A 15,637-nucleotide genomic window follows, 5' to 3' on the forward strand; every position below is an offset into this window, starting at 1 on the left:
TCAATCAGCAGATGGCATTTTGCTGGCTACAGGAACTGCTTCAGTAGGTTCAGGGAACATGAGCTCAAGCTTTTGGTTAATTAATGTGGAAAGTGTTCTCTCCAGCTAGACATACAAGAGGAAATATAAAGCTCAAATACCTCTTGCAGACCTCCCATGATCAAGGTGAAATCAGTCTTAGAGCAAAACTGACATTGTGAGGGGCAGAGGAAGCGGCAGAGAAAACAGAATAAACCAATCACAAATTCTTTCCTGCCTCTGGATTTCCGTTTATGTCCTTACTGTTTTAAGTTTTGCCACTCAGCGTGGTCCATGGACGAGCAACATTACTATCGTTTGGGAGCTTGTTAGAGTGAAGACTTTAAGGCTCTATCCTAGACCAACAAAATCACAATCTGTATTTTATCAGAATCTCCAAGTGTTTGGCAGACATCAAAATTTCAGAAGTATTTCTTTAGCCGTGACTCTCTAGATGTGTTTTGTGGGTTCCTGAGGATTTCCAAGGCCTTTCTGTAGAGTCTGAGAAGTCAAACCTGATTTCTTAATTATAAGACATGATTTTCCCTATCTACAGTACCAACTACTAGAGTCTTCATATTCTTAGTGAGAAATAATGCAGAGGGAGTTTTTCTCCCTCTTTACTTTATAGTGGACTTAGCAGTTCCTGATTTTTTTAGCATATTTGTCTCTTTTTTCTTATGCCACTGATGTGATTATACGTGGAAGAGCCCACTCTTAGTCCATGGAGTTTAGGTGTGGATGACCGCCTGCCCTTACTGCTCTCTCTAAGTAAGGTAGGAGAGATAACCTAAGTTTGGCCAATTAACTCATTTAATTCTTTTGGCCAGTGATTGATTCAGAAATTGGAATATGACTCATGTTGGTGCATTCAGAAGAAATCCCAACACTTGTTTTCTTCTGGCAATATTGGGAACAAGAAGCTCTCTTTACCTTATTTTCTTTTTAAAAAGGTAGTATAGGCTAACATTGCCAGGAGTTCCCTTTAGAGATGACTTCTCTGTTATAGTCAAGTATAGAATTTAGGTCTAAAATAACTTGGCTTAGAATGTTGAAGCATATGCTTATGTTACTGAAGTCCAAGTCTATTTTGTGAAACAAAGGTAAGGTAGAACATTAACTAAAACTTGGAAATTTACCAGTTCTCACTCCTTTCCTTCTAGATACTGGTATTGATTTTTACTCATCTCTGTAATTGATATTGAAAACATTATTTCCCCCTCTATTTTCATGAGTTTTTGAGTGAAGTTTGGGTAGGCTTCATGAATATCAAATCCAGGTACGTTTTGAATTGAAGGTTCTAGCAACCCTTTTTCTTTTTTCCCTTTCAATTCTCAGTACCTAGCACGCTGCCTACTTCAGAGTCATTGCTGAAATGAAGAAGGAGTTTTGAGTATTGGCTACAATGAACTATTGTGTTGTTAATTTTGTAAGGACTCAAAAACATTTTTTCAAGGTTGACATCCTATTATCCTACAAGGATCCTCAATTATATTTTGACTTCTAAAGCTTCAAAGAATATTATGAAAAACCTTATAGAAAAATGTCCCTTTAATTTAATATTTATTGCGTGCCTAATACAGGCTGGGCCTTACCTTGGCTTGAATAAGATACACTCCACAATCTCCATACTCATAAAGATCCTATTTAGTGGATAAGATGGACATAAGTATACGTTTAACTTGTGTTGTAAGAGCAGCAGATGCAAAACATGAAGTGATAGGCTATCTGTGAAGATCAGAGACTTGCCACTGAAGTGCACGACCAGCAGAGCTGGAGGATAGGATAGGCAAAAGAAAGGCACATCCAAATGCGCCAGTATTGGGGGGGAACTGTGAACAGTTTGGAACTGTTTGAAAGAGCGATGGTAGGAGATGAGACTAAAGAGCAAGGCATCAAGAAAGACCGTGTTTAGGGACGCCTGGGTGGCTCAGTCGGTTAAGCGTCTGCCTTCGGCTCAGGTCATGATCCCAGGGTCCTGGGATCCAGCCCCGCATTGGGCTCCCTGCTCCGCGGGAAGCCTGCTTCTCCCTCTCCCTCTGCCTGCCGCTCATCCTGCTTGTGTGCTCTCTCTCGCCCTATCTCTGGCAAATAAATAAATAAAATTAAAAAAAAAAAAGAAAGACTGTGTTTGCCATATCGAGGAACTTCGACATTATTCAGTTGACCACAGCTACTTACTTTGAAAAGAAATCCATTTGAAAAACATACAAATCCCTCCTAAATAATTGAGATTGTAGTATCTTATATCTCCCTCCTTCTGTGGGAATTATTTATATAGACAAAGGGGATCCTTTAAAATGTTTTGCAGAGGACAGAGGCATTCTAAAAACAATGGGAGATGGATCAGATGATAGACTTGAAAGGTGGATTTCAGGAGTGGCGCTGTGAATGGGGAGGTAGATAGAGCTGAAGAATTTGAGGGGTGATAGGATCAAAGGAATTCTATAAATCAGGGCTTTAACTGACTTATTTACTGATATTTTAGTGAGAAGAAGGAAGCTTTAAAAATAATTACCCCTTAGGGATTCATGGACATAACCAGTGGACTTTAGATCTGATAATATATGTGATTTAACTTTACAAATATGGAGGCTATTTATAGCCCCTTTAGAGAATGATATTTATAAATGTATTACATAAAGGGGAAGGGGTTACTGCCTCATGAACTGAAATAATGAATTTATAGCTTTCTTTGAGACTTTTGACAAAAGATGCCCACTTACTCCTTCACTTTAGATTCAGTGTCATACTCATGTATAGATTTTTTAATTAATTAACTAATTAATTAATTTATAGCAGGAGAGGGAGGGACAGAGAGAGAGCAAGATAGAATCTCAAGCAGACTCCCCTGCTGAGTGTGGAGCCCTATGCAGGGCTCAATCTCATGACCCTGAGTTCATGACCTGAGCCGAAATCAAGAGTTGGATGCTTAACCAGCTGAGCCACCCAGGTGCCCTGATGTATAGCTTTATACTCTCTGAAATAGTCTAACATCTGTTGGTTCCAATTTCACACAGATAATATTAAGTTAGTTTTCATGACCCTGACTGTGACCTTTTATCCTAAATTTCTTCTGCTCTTTATTTCTTTACCTTCATTGTAATTTGCATTTTTGATTTTATAATTGGTTTGTTAGAGTAATACTTCTCAATTTCTTTTACATCATGACGTACCTAAAAAAATGATATATGTATACAGTACATGAAAGGCAGCAGCTAAGGCTGCTTGCTTTAGGAGACCACAAGCCGGACGCTCTAGCCTACCATACCTTATCAGACCACTTGACGCTGGAGGGAATTGCTATCTGCTCACAACCCCATAGCCCATTCACACTGGTTGGAATGCTCTGAGTTGTGGAATAGAACTTAAAGTACTCATGACTATGGGATGCACACCCGCATTGTTCAGCAAGTATTGTGATAGCATTTGACATATCACATAGTACCAATGCCACCTGGCTCAAGGAACAATTGCTAGCGGTCAGGTAGGGATCTTGCAACATAAAACTCAGGACAACTTACAATCATTACAGAGAACATGACTGAAAGCACATATTTTATTGATGAAGGTTCAGGAGCATTTGATAGGATATTGTAAATACCCAATTCTTTTATTTCATGAGAACACTTGAGACTAAAGAAATTATGTGTCTTGACTAGAGGTTAAATGACTGGACTGTAAGCTCTATGAAGTGAGGGATATTTTGTTAACTGCTATATCCTGTTCATAGCAGATGGCAGAAGTTTTCTAAAATGTTGAGTGAATGAATGAACGAGTTGACCAGGGTCACACAGGTAATGACAGCCAAAATAAGACTTACAATCTTCCATCTCCCAGTTCAGTGATTTGATCCAGTGTGTCTAAGACTGTATGTCACATTGTTATCAATGCTCTATGAATAATTCATTATGTGGCACAAAGCACAAAAGGTCAGGAACACATTCTAGAACTGAATATTTTAAGGATTTACCTTCTGTTTTGTAACAGTTCCTATCCATCATATTCATAAATCAAACATGAAATATTTGGGTTGCCATAAAGCTTATATTTATCTTAATATATTTCTGTAAATAGAGTTAAAAACAACAAAGTAGGTCTTAGATGAGCTTTCACAAATTTTTTCTTTTTTGGTAGTTACAATATTTTGCCACTTTCTTCAGTAATAGAACATATTTAGGTTTGTCTTTATTTCCCACTAATTAAATAATGAAAGGCAAAACTTTAAATAAGTAATTATTGATGTATCCTATATGCATTAAACTCAGAGTAAGCACAGTCACTGAAAGGTTATGTCACTCATGAATTCATTAAACATTCATTAACCTCACCTCAGGTATAGGTGTCCTTGTTTACATATTTTAGATTTGCATGCACATGCCCTGAACAAGATTTTAAAAATGTTTATGACCCTATGACCCCTTAATTATGAATCCCCAGGTAGATATTTGTGAAATCCTTACCCAGTGTGGCTTTCCCCCCTCAACCAGGTTTTTAAGCAGTTCAATATACAAGGTGACACTAAGATAAGACAGGTGAAGTTTCAGTGTGGGTGCCTCCATCTTCCTCCTGTGATTCCTGATCTCGTGGCTGCCAAAGCCAGAAGGGACCTGGGATAAAATGCTTGGGCATGGGGAAGGCTGCTATGGTTGGCCTGGCAGTTGGAGAAAGAAGAAGACTTCAATTTTTCACAATGAATGACATTCTCATTCTCTAATGTATGGTCTTAACCCACTGTTTGAAAGAATTGTGTTTCACAGAGAGACCCTCCCCAACCAGACTGAAAGATATTGACTTCTTTGATAAGGTTTTTGTGAATATTCATGTGGAAATCCTCCATGTGATCCTGGGATAAGGCTGCACTACTGGAGGTGTGTAATGTGGCAACTGGCCTTTGGGCTTGGTGAATTCCTCACTAGTTTTTGTTAGTACCAGATATTTTCCAACAGGTCACCAAAATTCCAGCAGTGATGGGCGGAGATGGATGCACAGGGAGGCACCTTACAGATGATATCCAATTCTTCAGTGGAGATCTGATCAATCTTACTTAACACATAGATACAAAGGATATAGACTCTGTTTTCTTCCACCATGTCAATGAGGTCATCTACTGTGGCATCACTATGCAGAGCCACACCAGCATTACTAATTTTATATTCAGCCAGAATGCTCTTCACAATTTCAGCCTCCAGCTCAGTTTGAGGGCAAGTGACAGTGAGATTGATGCCTCCCTTATCCTTCTTCTTAAAGCCAATGTTAGGGGGTTTGCTGTTCAAGTGAATGCTAAAGACTTTCAGCTTGTTTTCAATGATCTTATCATGTCCCAATGGTTTCAGGACATCCAGAACAATCAGGACCAAGTTACACACTCAGGCCACTGCAATGACTTCCTTTACTTTTTCCATTCTTGGCACCCTCATTGATAACTGGGAGATCCAGAAGCTGGGTCTTGGCACCTTTGTATCTGATTACACCAGGAACTGTGGTGAGAGTAGTGAATTCGAGCTGTCATGTTGAAATACATCACTGCCAGATTACTGAGCAGTGTTGACTTCTCTACAGATGGAAAATCAACAAACCCAGTATTTGAGCATCACCTGCTTGGCCTTATCAAAATCTTCTAGCCCACTACCACCACCTTCTGGAGTAATGAGTTCTCTGCAAAGCTTAGAAAGGCGAGCCTTAATCAAGCTTATGTGGTGTTGGGTGGCCTTGTTTTTCTTGAGTCTGAGCCATCTCAGCTTCAATCTCTGTGATCGTGGTTAAAGTGCCACTCCTGGTGGCGAATCCCACGGGGTGCAATGGTCTCTATACCGTCTCCTGTCACACACCCGATGGAGATCAGCCAGTTCCATCAGGTGCTAATGCAATGCACAGACGAGGTACTTTCTACTTCTAGTGAGAGTTCTACCTGTGAAGTTCACAGAGACACACAGTGTGGAGCATTCTCCTCCCCCTCCCAACCCAGCCAACTCCCCATTTTTAAAAAATTGTTTTTTGTTTTTTTGTCATTTCTTTATTGGAGAAGGGGATGCATCATTCACTATGGAGCTTGGTGACTGGCCCCTATGTGCACACAGATTTGTATTGCTGAACTCTGCACAGTGAATAAAACAAAGCAGAAAGATGAGTTTATTGCAAGGGTTTTGACCTGCAAACTGGGAAACTCAAGGCTATGGCAGCTATGAGTTCCGAGTTGCTCTCGGAACTAGGTGGAATTAGGTAGAGGAATTAGGTAGCAATTACAAAATTCAAGAGTCCAAAGCACTGGAGGCCAGAGTCCTATTATATGACACACTGAACAGATTAGACTTTGAGGTATCACCGTTTAAGAAGAACCGCAACTGCATTTCTTCCAGAAGGGACTGACCCTGATGGTGGTAAGGTCTGAAAGAGGGTTATGAGGCATAGTAGAAACATCAGGGAATCCTGTTGTGTTAGAAAAGAAAAAAAAACACTAACAGATACAGGTATGGAGAAGTAGGTTAGACTTCATCTGGATAATTTTAGAGAGAAAGAATTAAACAATAAATGAAAACATCAAAGAGATAGATTCAGCTCAGTGGGAGACAATACTTCCAGTTAAATTGAGATATTCAAGAATTAACTAAAGAATGTAGTGAATCCTCCTCTCCTCCAGGTTCCTGGATGTCAGGATGTTTGGATGAGAAATCTGTACTTCATGAGGGGGTCTTCTGGGGTATCATTTAAAGTCCTGTTCCTGCCCAAATCTACAAGAGTCTCAGTCATAGGATCAGAGCCCCAACAATACACCCTCTGGGCAGGATTCTGTAAAGTCACTCCTTAGCATACCTTTTTCTAACAGGATAGCTGTCTGAATTCCCAATCTCTGCTAATTAGTACAGCCAAGCTAAGTTTGGCAGTGATTCTTCTCAGAATTAAAGACTCCTGTTTCTTTTTTTTTTTTTTAGGTGTTGTATTTTTTTAAATTTTTTATTGTTATGTTAATCACCATATATTACATCATTAGTTTTTGGTGCAGTGTTCCATGATTCATTGTTTGTTCATAACACCCAGTGCTCCATGCAGAACGTGCCCTCCTCAATACCCATCACCAGGCTAACCCATCCCCCTACCCCCCTCCCCTCTAGAACCCTCAGTTTGTTTTTCAGAGTCCATCATCTCTCATGGTTCGTCTCCCCCTCTGACATACTCCCCTTTTCTTCCTCTTCTATTATCTTCTTCTTTTTCTTTTTTTCTTAAAATATGTTGCGTTATTTGTTTCAGAAGTACAGATCTGTGATTCAACAGTCTTGTACAATTCACAGCGCTCACCGTAGCACATACCCTCCCCAATATCTATCACCCAGCCACCCCATCCCTCCCACCCCCGACCACTCCAGTAACACTCAGTTTGTTTCCTGAGATTAAGAATTCCTCATATCAGTGAGGTCATGTGATACATGTCTTTCTCTGATTGACTTATTTCACTCAGCATAACACCCTCCAGTTCCATCCACGTCGTTGCAAATGGCAAGATCTCATTCCTTTTGATGGCTGCATAATATTCCATTGTGTATATATACCACATCTTCTTTATCCATTCATCTGTCGATGGGCATCTTGGCTCTTTCCACAGTTTGGCTATGGTGGACATTGCTGCTATAAACATTGGGGTACACGTACCCCTTCGGGTCCCTACATTTGTATCTTTGTGGTAAATACCCAGTAGTGCAATTGCTGGATCGAACGGTAGCTCTAATTTCAACTGTTTGAGGAACCTCCATACTTTTTTCTTGACCAAATTTTGGTCAGGCTCCTTGGAGCCCACTTGTCAGCTAGGTCCCATCCTCAGTCTCATCCATCTTCAGCCTACCTAGTCTAGTTGTAGCAGGAATTCTGCTAAGTCAGCTTATTGAGAATCTCCCAATCCTTGATGTCTGATCATCCTGGCCTGTCTTCAGCAAGAAACCTGTGAATTGGATTTGGCAAGAATTCCTCTACGTTTGATGTCTTCTCTTCATAATTTTTCATCCAGTGACTCCCTCACTCTGCTTGTTGACTCTAAATCCCAGCTGTCTTTGCTGTATTGAGTTGAGCCCCAGTCTCTCTCCCCTATTGTGGTTGTCTTGACACCTATCACAATGGTTCTGAATAAAGTCTTCTTTACTATTTTAACAAGTGTTAGAATCTTTTTTTTTTTTTTTTTTTTAACAGCAGGAAGTGCCAATCATGTTAACCCACACCCTGGACTATATTCAAGCAGTCAGAATATTTTTTTAAACTGCAGTTCTCTTAATGGAGTTATACGGGTATGAGCCCTAAGCTGCTTAGGACCATTTCCTGCTACCACCACATGAAGAAGGTGCCATTAGACAACGAATATCACACAGACGGGAACAGGGTCCAGGTTTAAGTCCTTCTTTACAGTCATCCTTAAAATCGGCTCTACTTCTGTCCTTCCCAGTTGTGAAAGCAAATAATTTCCTTCTTTCTTTCTTTCCTTCCTTCCTTCTTTCTTTCTTCCTTCCTTCCTTCCTTCCGTCCTTCCTTTCTTTCTTTCTTTCTTTCTTTCTTTCTTTCTTTCTTTCTTTCTTTCTTTCTTTCTTTCTTTCTTTCTTTCTTCTCTCTCTCTCTCTCTCCTTCTTTCTTTCGCTTAAGAACATTCAACAAGTTTTCAGTTTCTTAAAGCAAAAATGTCCTGACTGATTTATTCACTCATACAGTACTTTTCATCTATCCTATTATATTATTGATTTGTAATCTTAATTTCTCAATTATGCTATGTATAATTATACTTTGTATAACTCCACAAAACATAGGCTCTTAATATTTACTGATTTTTCTCATTTTTTATGTTCTTGAAAAGTAAAGATTTACAACAACTTGACATTTTTAGAAGTTCTATGTTCTAAATAGTAAATTATTATTTAATAAAATGTATAAAATAAATAAATTTATTATTTAAAACATAGAATATATGGATTAATATGAAGGTAAACATATCTATAATTTCAATATGCAGAGATGACCTGTGAATAATCAATGTACACCCATCCATCATTTTCCATGGGATCATAATATACATATTACTTTGTTTTATTTTCACTTTATATTTTTTTCTGAATATTATATTGTAGACATCATTCCATGCATTAATAGCATCATTTTATCACATAAAGGCACTGCACTTTAAATATATATAAAAATATTAAAAATATATTTAAAAATCTCCTATTTTAAGACATCTAGATTCTTTCCAAAGATTCCCTGTGTTTACTACAAACAAACCAAACAAAACTCAAATTTTTAAGCATTCTTTTTACATGTTTCTCACATGTTTGACTATTTCCTGAGGAGATATATACATTTAAAACAACTTTTGGTACTTATTGCCAAATAACCCTTCAGAAATATGGTATAAATTTATATCATAAAGTAATAAATTAACAGCCTTATTTTTTTCTCAAATTGTAGCTAAAAACTCTTGTTTTGTTGTGTTTAGCTTATAGTTCATTGTGTTTGAGGGTAAAGGTATTTTTTGGTTTATTTCTTTAACTTTTTCTTTGTTCAATTCTTATCCCTTATTTACAAAATTTAATTAATCTCATTTTTCTATTGTGATTGCCGTCTTTTCTTAATGATTTGTTAGAACTTTTAACATATTAAGGAGGTTAGCATTTATCACTGATGATGATTATAACGATTATATTTTAGAGTTATTGGCCCTTTTTCTTTTATACATTAAGAAGTTTTGTTTAATTTTTTGTTTGCATTTTAATTTTTGGTAAGATATATTTAGAAAAGCAGCCAATTTTTGATGTTTCACTTTGTTATTCCTGTAAAGGCTGGCCTATTTGTAGATCTTGGGTCTTATATATGTAGAATTTTGGATTATGTATATATTGTATATAATTATATATATAATTATATTTATATTCAATCACTCTACTTTTTAAAAGTGATGATCTGAGTATATTTTGCATTTTATATTTGTATGTATTTTATATTACATACAAAATATGTTATATATAAAGTTACATATTATATGTAGAAGGCATATAGCATATATAACTTCATCTTACAATTTGGCTTTAATGGAATTTATGCCCTGTTGTAGCAATTTGACAATAACTTTAAACTTGGTAAAGGTTAGAAGTCAAGGTTAACAAGTAGCATTTAACATAACACTAAAATGTTAAGAATGCCCTGTAGAATGCAATTCTAGATGTTTGTTACAATGGATCAATTTTTCATTAAATTCTTTAAATGATTTCAATACTGTCTTGGTACAAAACCAACTGCCCTTCTTAATATTTGCCAGAAGATGGCGCTATATTAATAAACTAAGATCTCTCTATATTTTAGGAATTGCGGATAAATTTTGTCAAAGTATTAAAATCAAAACAATTCCGAGGGCTTGACAAATAAATCTCTAATGATATGCTCACCTTATCTTTAATGCCTGTATCTTAAAATGAAAAGTTTTCTATGTATTTGTAGGGAAGGCCTTAGCATATTTTACTCAGTATAATTTTTTTTCTTACATTTTCATTCTTCTTCCTTTTCAACTTATAAGATAAATTTGGGTATAAAAAAGCAGCTAATTAGTGGATTTTAAAGCTACACTCACACTCACAGGCACAACTACTTCTGTGCTGAGACTGAAAACATTGACTGAAAGAAACCAAAGCCAAAGATTAACATTGTGATGATTCCATGGGACTAATCACAAAATAGTAGCTTCTGTATTTATAGTTATTTACATTTAACAACAGTCCACTAAAATTTAGCTTAGGGAAATGTTTACACTGTATTTTACTTCCATCAGGACTCAGTCATTCATCAGAGGTTCTGTAACAGAGCAAGGATTCCTTTAACCACTGCTTTTATTTAATGTCTTTAAATATAGGTGTCTTTTAAAAGGTAGCTAATTTAGTGTAAGCTGAAATACCTCAATATGTGCTAATAATGGAACCTTTGTTTAGCATAAAAAGTGAACCTTAATAATCCCCTTTCTTTCTGTATTGCTCCTGGCTCCAGAATTTTCTAATGAGTAGTAACGGGAGCTCAGCAACCACTATGTGGTTTCTTAACCTGATGGTAATTGTGTCTAATAAGTAGACCAGAGTATTCAGCAGAAGTTCCATTGAGGTATTCAGTATTACCTAGCTAATTCATACTAAGAACCGGGAAACAAATTGTATGCATTAAGATTGTCCATGAAGCCCTGGTTCAGAAGAAAGAACCATGGAGATAATGTAAAACTTGATTAATGAGCACAAATATCATCAGTAAATGTGTTATTTTGTTGTGTCTTTGGTACGTGCTTTCCGAATCCACCTAAATACATAGATCAGCAGTGTCTCACTCCTTTCTTTATAATATGTAGCTCAATAGTTATCCACTACCTTTATTGAGTTACTTCTATGGGCAGAGTGTCTTCCAAATATTCAGAACTGAAGGGCACATTAAAAAAGAAGAACGCAATGCTTTTTGGTAACAGTTATTTAATTAGGGAGATAGAAAAACATATTCATGCAGAAAATAGCAAAATAGTTTATAGCACTAGGTAATATAGTGTAAAATGATTGCGGGATTAATTAGTGCCTACATTGATTTTTGATTAATGCTTTTATTAGACTCTGAAGAAAAAGTCTAAATATGTTGTTTCATACTTATCGCAGTCCTACTATGTAGATATTATTATCTTACCTTTTTGATAAATGAGGACCCTAAGTCCTCCAGAGGTTGACTGATTTTCCCACTCACACAGCTAATAGGCCATGGGACAGGATGTGGACTCATCTGCTCTATGTCCAGAGCTTTAGCTCTCTCCAACATGCCAGACCCTTTCGGTGCACACCTGGCACCCAGCTTAGCCCCACACTCATTTTGTCTGCCTCCTAATGTGAAATTTTAGGTCACCTGTCTTTACTCTCTTCAAATAAAAATCCCACAGAAGATTTTTCAGAGTCAAAGTTGAGATTGATTTCTGTGATTCATTTGTCACTGTGAAAAGAGATTAGAGATGAAAGAAAAGTGACTCATAGGATGGCTCATGTTCACTGCTGCATGACAGGCAGCTTCTAGAACAGAAAAACAGACTTTTCCTTTCCTTTGGGGGTAAGCAGCACAAGGACATTTCATTCAGTCAAGCTGATGACAATTTTGCTTTAAATTGGATACCCTATTTCTCCCAGGATCACTGTACAGTAATATTCTTGTGTCCATAAAGTTTCAAGTTCATTCTCTTTTCGCAACTGTTTACACTGTGTATTTCTCTTCTAATAATTTTCACAAAATTATCTTATGTATTTAGAAAAGAGAAGTTGCTTTCTGAAAGCTCCAAAAGCAGAACGGTTAAATATTCCTTCATGCAATTTGCCCCATTCCCTCTCAATTTACTGCTTTGATCGGTTTGTTCTAAATTGTCCTCAGATTGTCTATGTGCTTTGAAACTCTTTAGAATTTATTACTTTGCTAACTATAAAAAGAAAAAGAGGGATGCCTGGGTGGCTCAGTCGGTTAAGCACCTGCCTTCTGCTCAGGTCATGATCCCAGGGTGGGGGTGGGGGGCTGCTCAGCAGGGCGGGGGAGTCAGCTTCTCCCTCTGCCTCTCCCCACCGCTCCCCTCTCGTGCTGTCCCCCCCTCAAATAAATAAATAACATCTTTTTTAAAAAAAGGATACATCTTTCCTAGAAAGTATTTTGCCTTATTTGCACTTAGATTACTGATTTTGATTCCTGGTTTTTAGTAAATGGAGCCCAAAACAGTCTGGGGTAATAATTCATGATTACCCTAGAAATTTCATCTCTAAGTCATTGGTAAAACTATTTATTAATCAAGCTCTAGTCAACAATGCAGAGGCTTTGTGAGTTGCAAATAAATCTATACTGGAAGACAGTATCACAGAGGCATTGAAATATGCCGTTGGAGTCAGACAAACTTGAGCAGGAATTTCAGTGAAAGCTTGGATAAGTTACTTAAATTCCCTCAGCTTTGATTTCTTCTGACTTGTTTCTTCAAAAGCTTCTCATAAGAATTAAATGAAGTCACATATGTGTGTGTATTATATGTTTATATATACATATATTATTTTATTTATTTTTAAAGATTTTATTTGAGAAAAAGAGAGATGAGCAAGAGAAAGAGAGAGCTTAAGTGGGGAGAGGGGCAAAGGGCGGGGGGAGAAGCTGACTCTCAGCTGAGCAGGAAGCCCGATGTGGGCTCCATCCCAGGACCTAAGGATCATAACCTCAGCCAAAGGCAGAGGCTTAACTGACTGAGCCACCCAGGTGCCCCTATATACTTATGGTATTTAGCATGCTATCTGGCACTTAGTAAGTGCTTAAGTGGTCATTTAAATTACTATGTCTTGCTTTTTTCTTTCATGTTTTTTAAGTCTTTATTTACAAACCAGACAATTTTTTCCCCACTCCTTTTGCCAAAGATGTGTTCAGTTTCTTAATTTCAAAGAGAATGACCAATAATCTATTGCCACAATAATGTTGTATAACGAGCAAGTGAAATCCTGTTGGCATACAACAATAAGCACTTGTTTTTGCTTACAAGTCCATGGTTTGGTGTTTTTGCTGATCTGGGCTGGGCTGCGCCAATTTCCACTGTGTCTGTGGTCAGCAGCAATCAGCAGGTGGCTAGCTTGTCTGGGATTTTCTCAGCTGGGTTATCTACTCTCTGATCCACATGATCTCTCATCCTCCAGCAGGCCAGTTTGGGCTGGTTCTTTTTCAAGAAACACCATGAGGAGGTATGTAAGATTATTAACAGTTCCAAGTTCTCTCGGAACTGGCACACAGTCACCTCTGCTTTATTCTTCTGGCCAAAGTGTCTACCTTCTAAAGGAAGGAGCTGCAGAGTTAGAGGGCAAAAGATGTGGATATAGGAAAAGGTAGAGAATGTTGTTTTGTTTTTGTCTTTTTTTACAATTAACCTATCATAAACACAAGCTGGCTAAGAGAAAAAAGAGACTTCAAAAACCTGCTAATCTGTTTTTGGCCATTTTTGTATCTGTTGCTTTCCACTTCTCATGATTTTTACCTTCATAGCTGGTATCAGTGCAAAGTACTCTTTTATACAAATAATAATAATAATAGCTGGCCATTATTGACTATATACTAAGTGCCAGGCATATTGGTATTTTGCATTCCCTTTCTTATTTAAATTTCATAATTACCCTTCAAAGAAGATATTATTATTATTTTATTATTAGCATCTCTATCTTGGAGGATAGAGAACCTTAGAGAAATAATTTATTCACGGTCAGGATGCTAATAAGCAGCAGAGCCAGAATCTGAATTCAGGCTGGTTGGAGTATAGATTTTGTATTGCAATACAAATTTCTCCCCTCTTCCATCAATCCTGTTTATTGATTCTGGAATGCGTTAGCCAAAATAAAGAAACAAACACTGACCATTTAGGTGGTTTTTACTTCGTATTAAATACAAATGAATTAATTCATGCCAGAAGCTATGGTTTTGAGACATAGCTCTTTTATATATAATTATTACTACAAGAGGCAAGCTAGAGAATACCTCGGAGGTTCCTTTTCCACCTGCAGTGTAGCAGAACTTAACACTTTCAGAGCCTATATTCTAATTGGTGGCCATGTTCCCATAGCAGAATGAACCAATTAACTAAGTTTCCATCCAGCTTCTTGCTAAAATGTCAAGACTAAAACAGGATTCATTTAAAAGGCGTACAATAATAAATTGGAGTCCATTTAAAACAAGACACCCTAGGCTGTATTCCTAATTAGAAGATTGAAATGATCTCTATTCCAGGAATTGTAACATGTTCTCAGTATTTGCGTAGTTTTATTAGATGTTCTGATGTCTAATATCATCTGAGTCACTGAGACATGTTTTGGAAAGTTTTCTACTACATGAAATAACCTTCACAACAGAATAAAACTAATTGGGTTGGATGTATACGAACTATACAAATTGACAGGATAACTGTTAACCTAGGTCTCTCACAAACCTCAGCATCATCCTTGGTTTCTCTCTTCCTTTTGCTTCTGTCATTCCCACTTCTGCCCCCTCCCCCTGCCAATTTTCCAGTATACGCTTGCAAATCTGCAGATGAAATCGTTTCCATTTTCCCTCTTTTCTCCATGGTCCCTACCACTGTCCTGGTCCTCACTCGTCATCTTTCTTTTGGAATGCAGAACAGCCTTCTAACATATTTTCTTACCGTTAGTGTCTCTCTCATCCACACTGATTCCAGTTAACATTTCAAGATAAATATCCCAAAATTCTTTATTTTAACGTGGCCTTAAGTACTCTTCTTATTGATCACCCTCATCTCTGTAGAATTGTCTTTCAGATTATTGGATGTCTTGGAGAGATCTGTATGTCTGATGGAAAAATCTCCATCTCATGCCAATCATTGTTGGGTGACAATTGGACAGGGCTGGGAACGTAGAGCTAGGAAAGGGAAGAATGGCCTGACATGTCACTCTAATCATCTGTACAGGGTATTAACTGCTACTCACAATTTTGATCAGGTGTACAGGTTATTGATGAAGGGATCTGATGACTACTGTAGATTAGGGAAGCTGGAGACTAAATGTGGGGAAATAGGTTAACATTTGGAAGGCAAGTACCAGAAAATGTGGTTCTATGCAGGTATCAT

At 37.4% G+C, this 15,637-nt stretch overlaps 1 pseudogene; it reads right to left on the reverse strand.

Moving 5' to 3' along the window:
• Window positions 1-15,118, reverse strand: LOC113911051 (annotated as a pseudogene).
• Between the last annotated feature and the right edge of the window lie 519 nt (window positions 15,119-15,637).

Source organism: Zalophus californianus, chromosome 12, assembly GCF_009762305.2.
Source record: "Zalophus californianus isolate mZalCal1 chromosome 12, mZalCal1.pri.v2, whole genome shotgun sequence".
NCBI classification, from domain to species: domain Eukaryota; kingdom Metazoa; phylum Chordata; class Mammalia; order Carnivora; family Otariidae; genus Zalophus; species Zalophus californianus.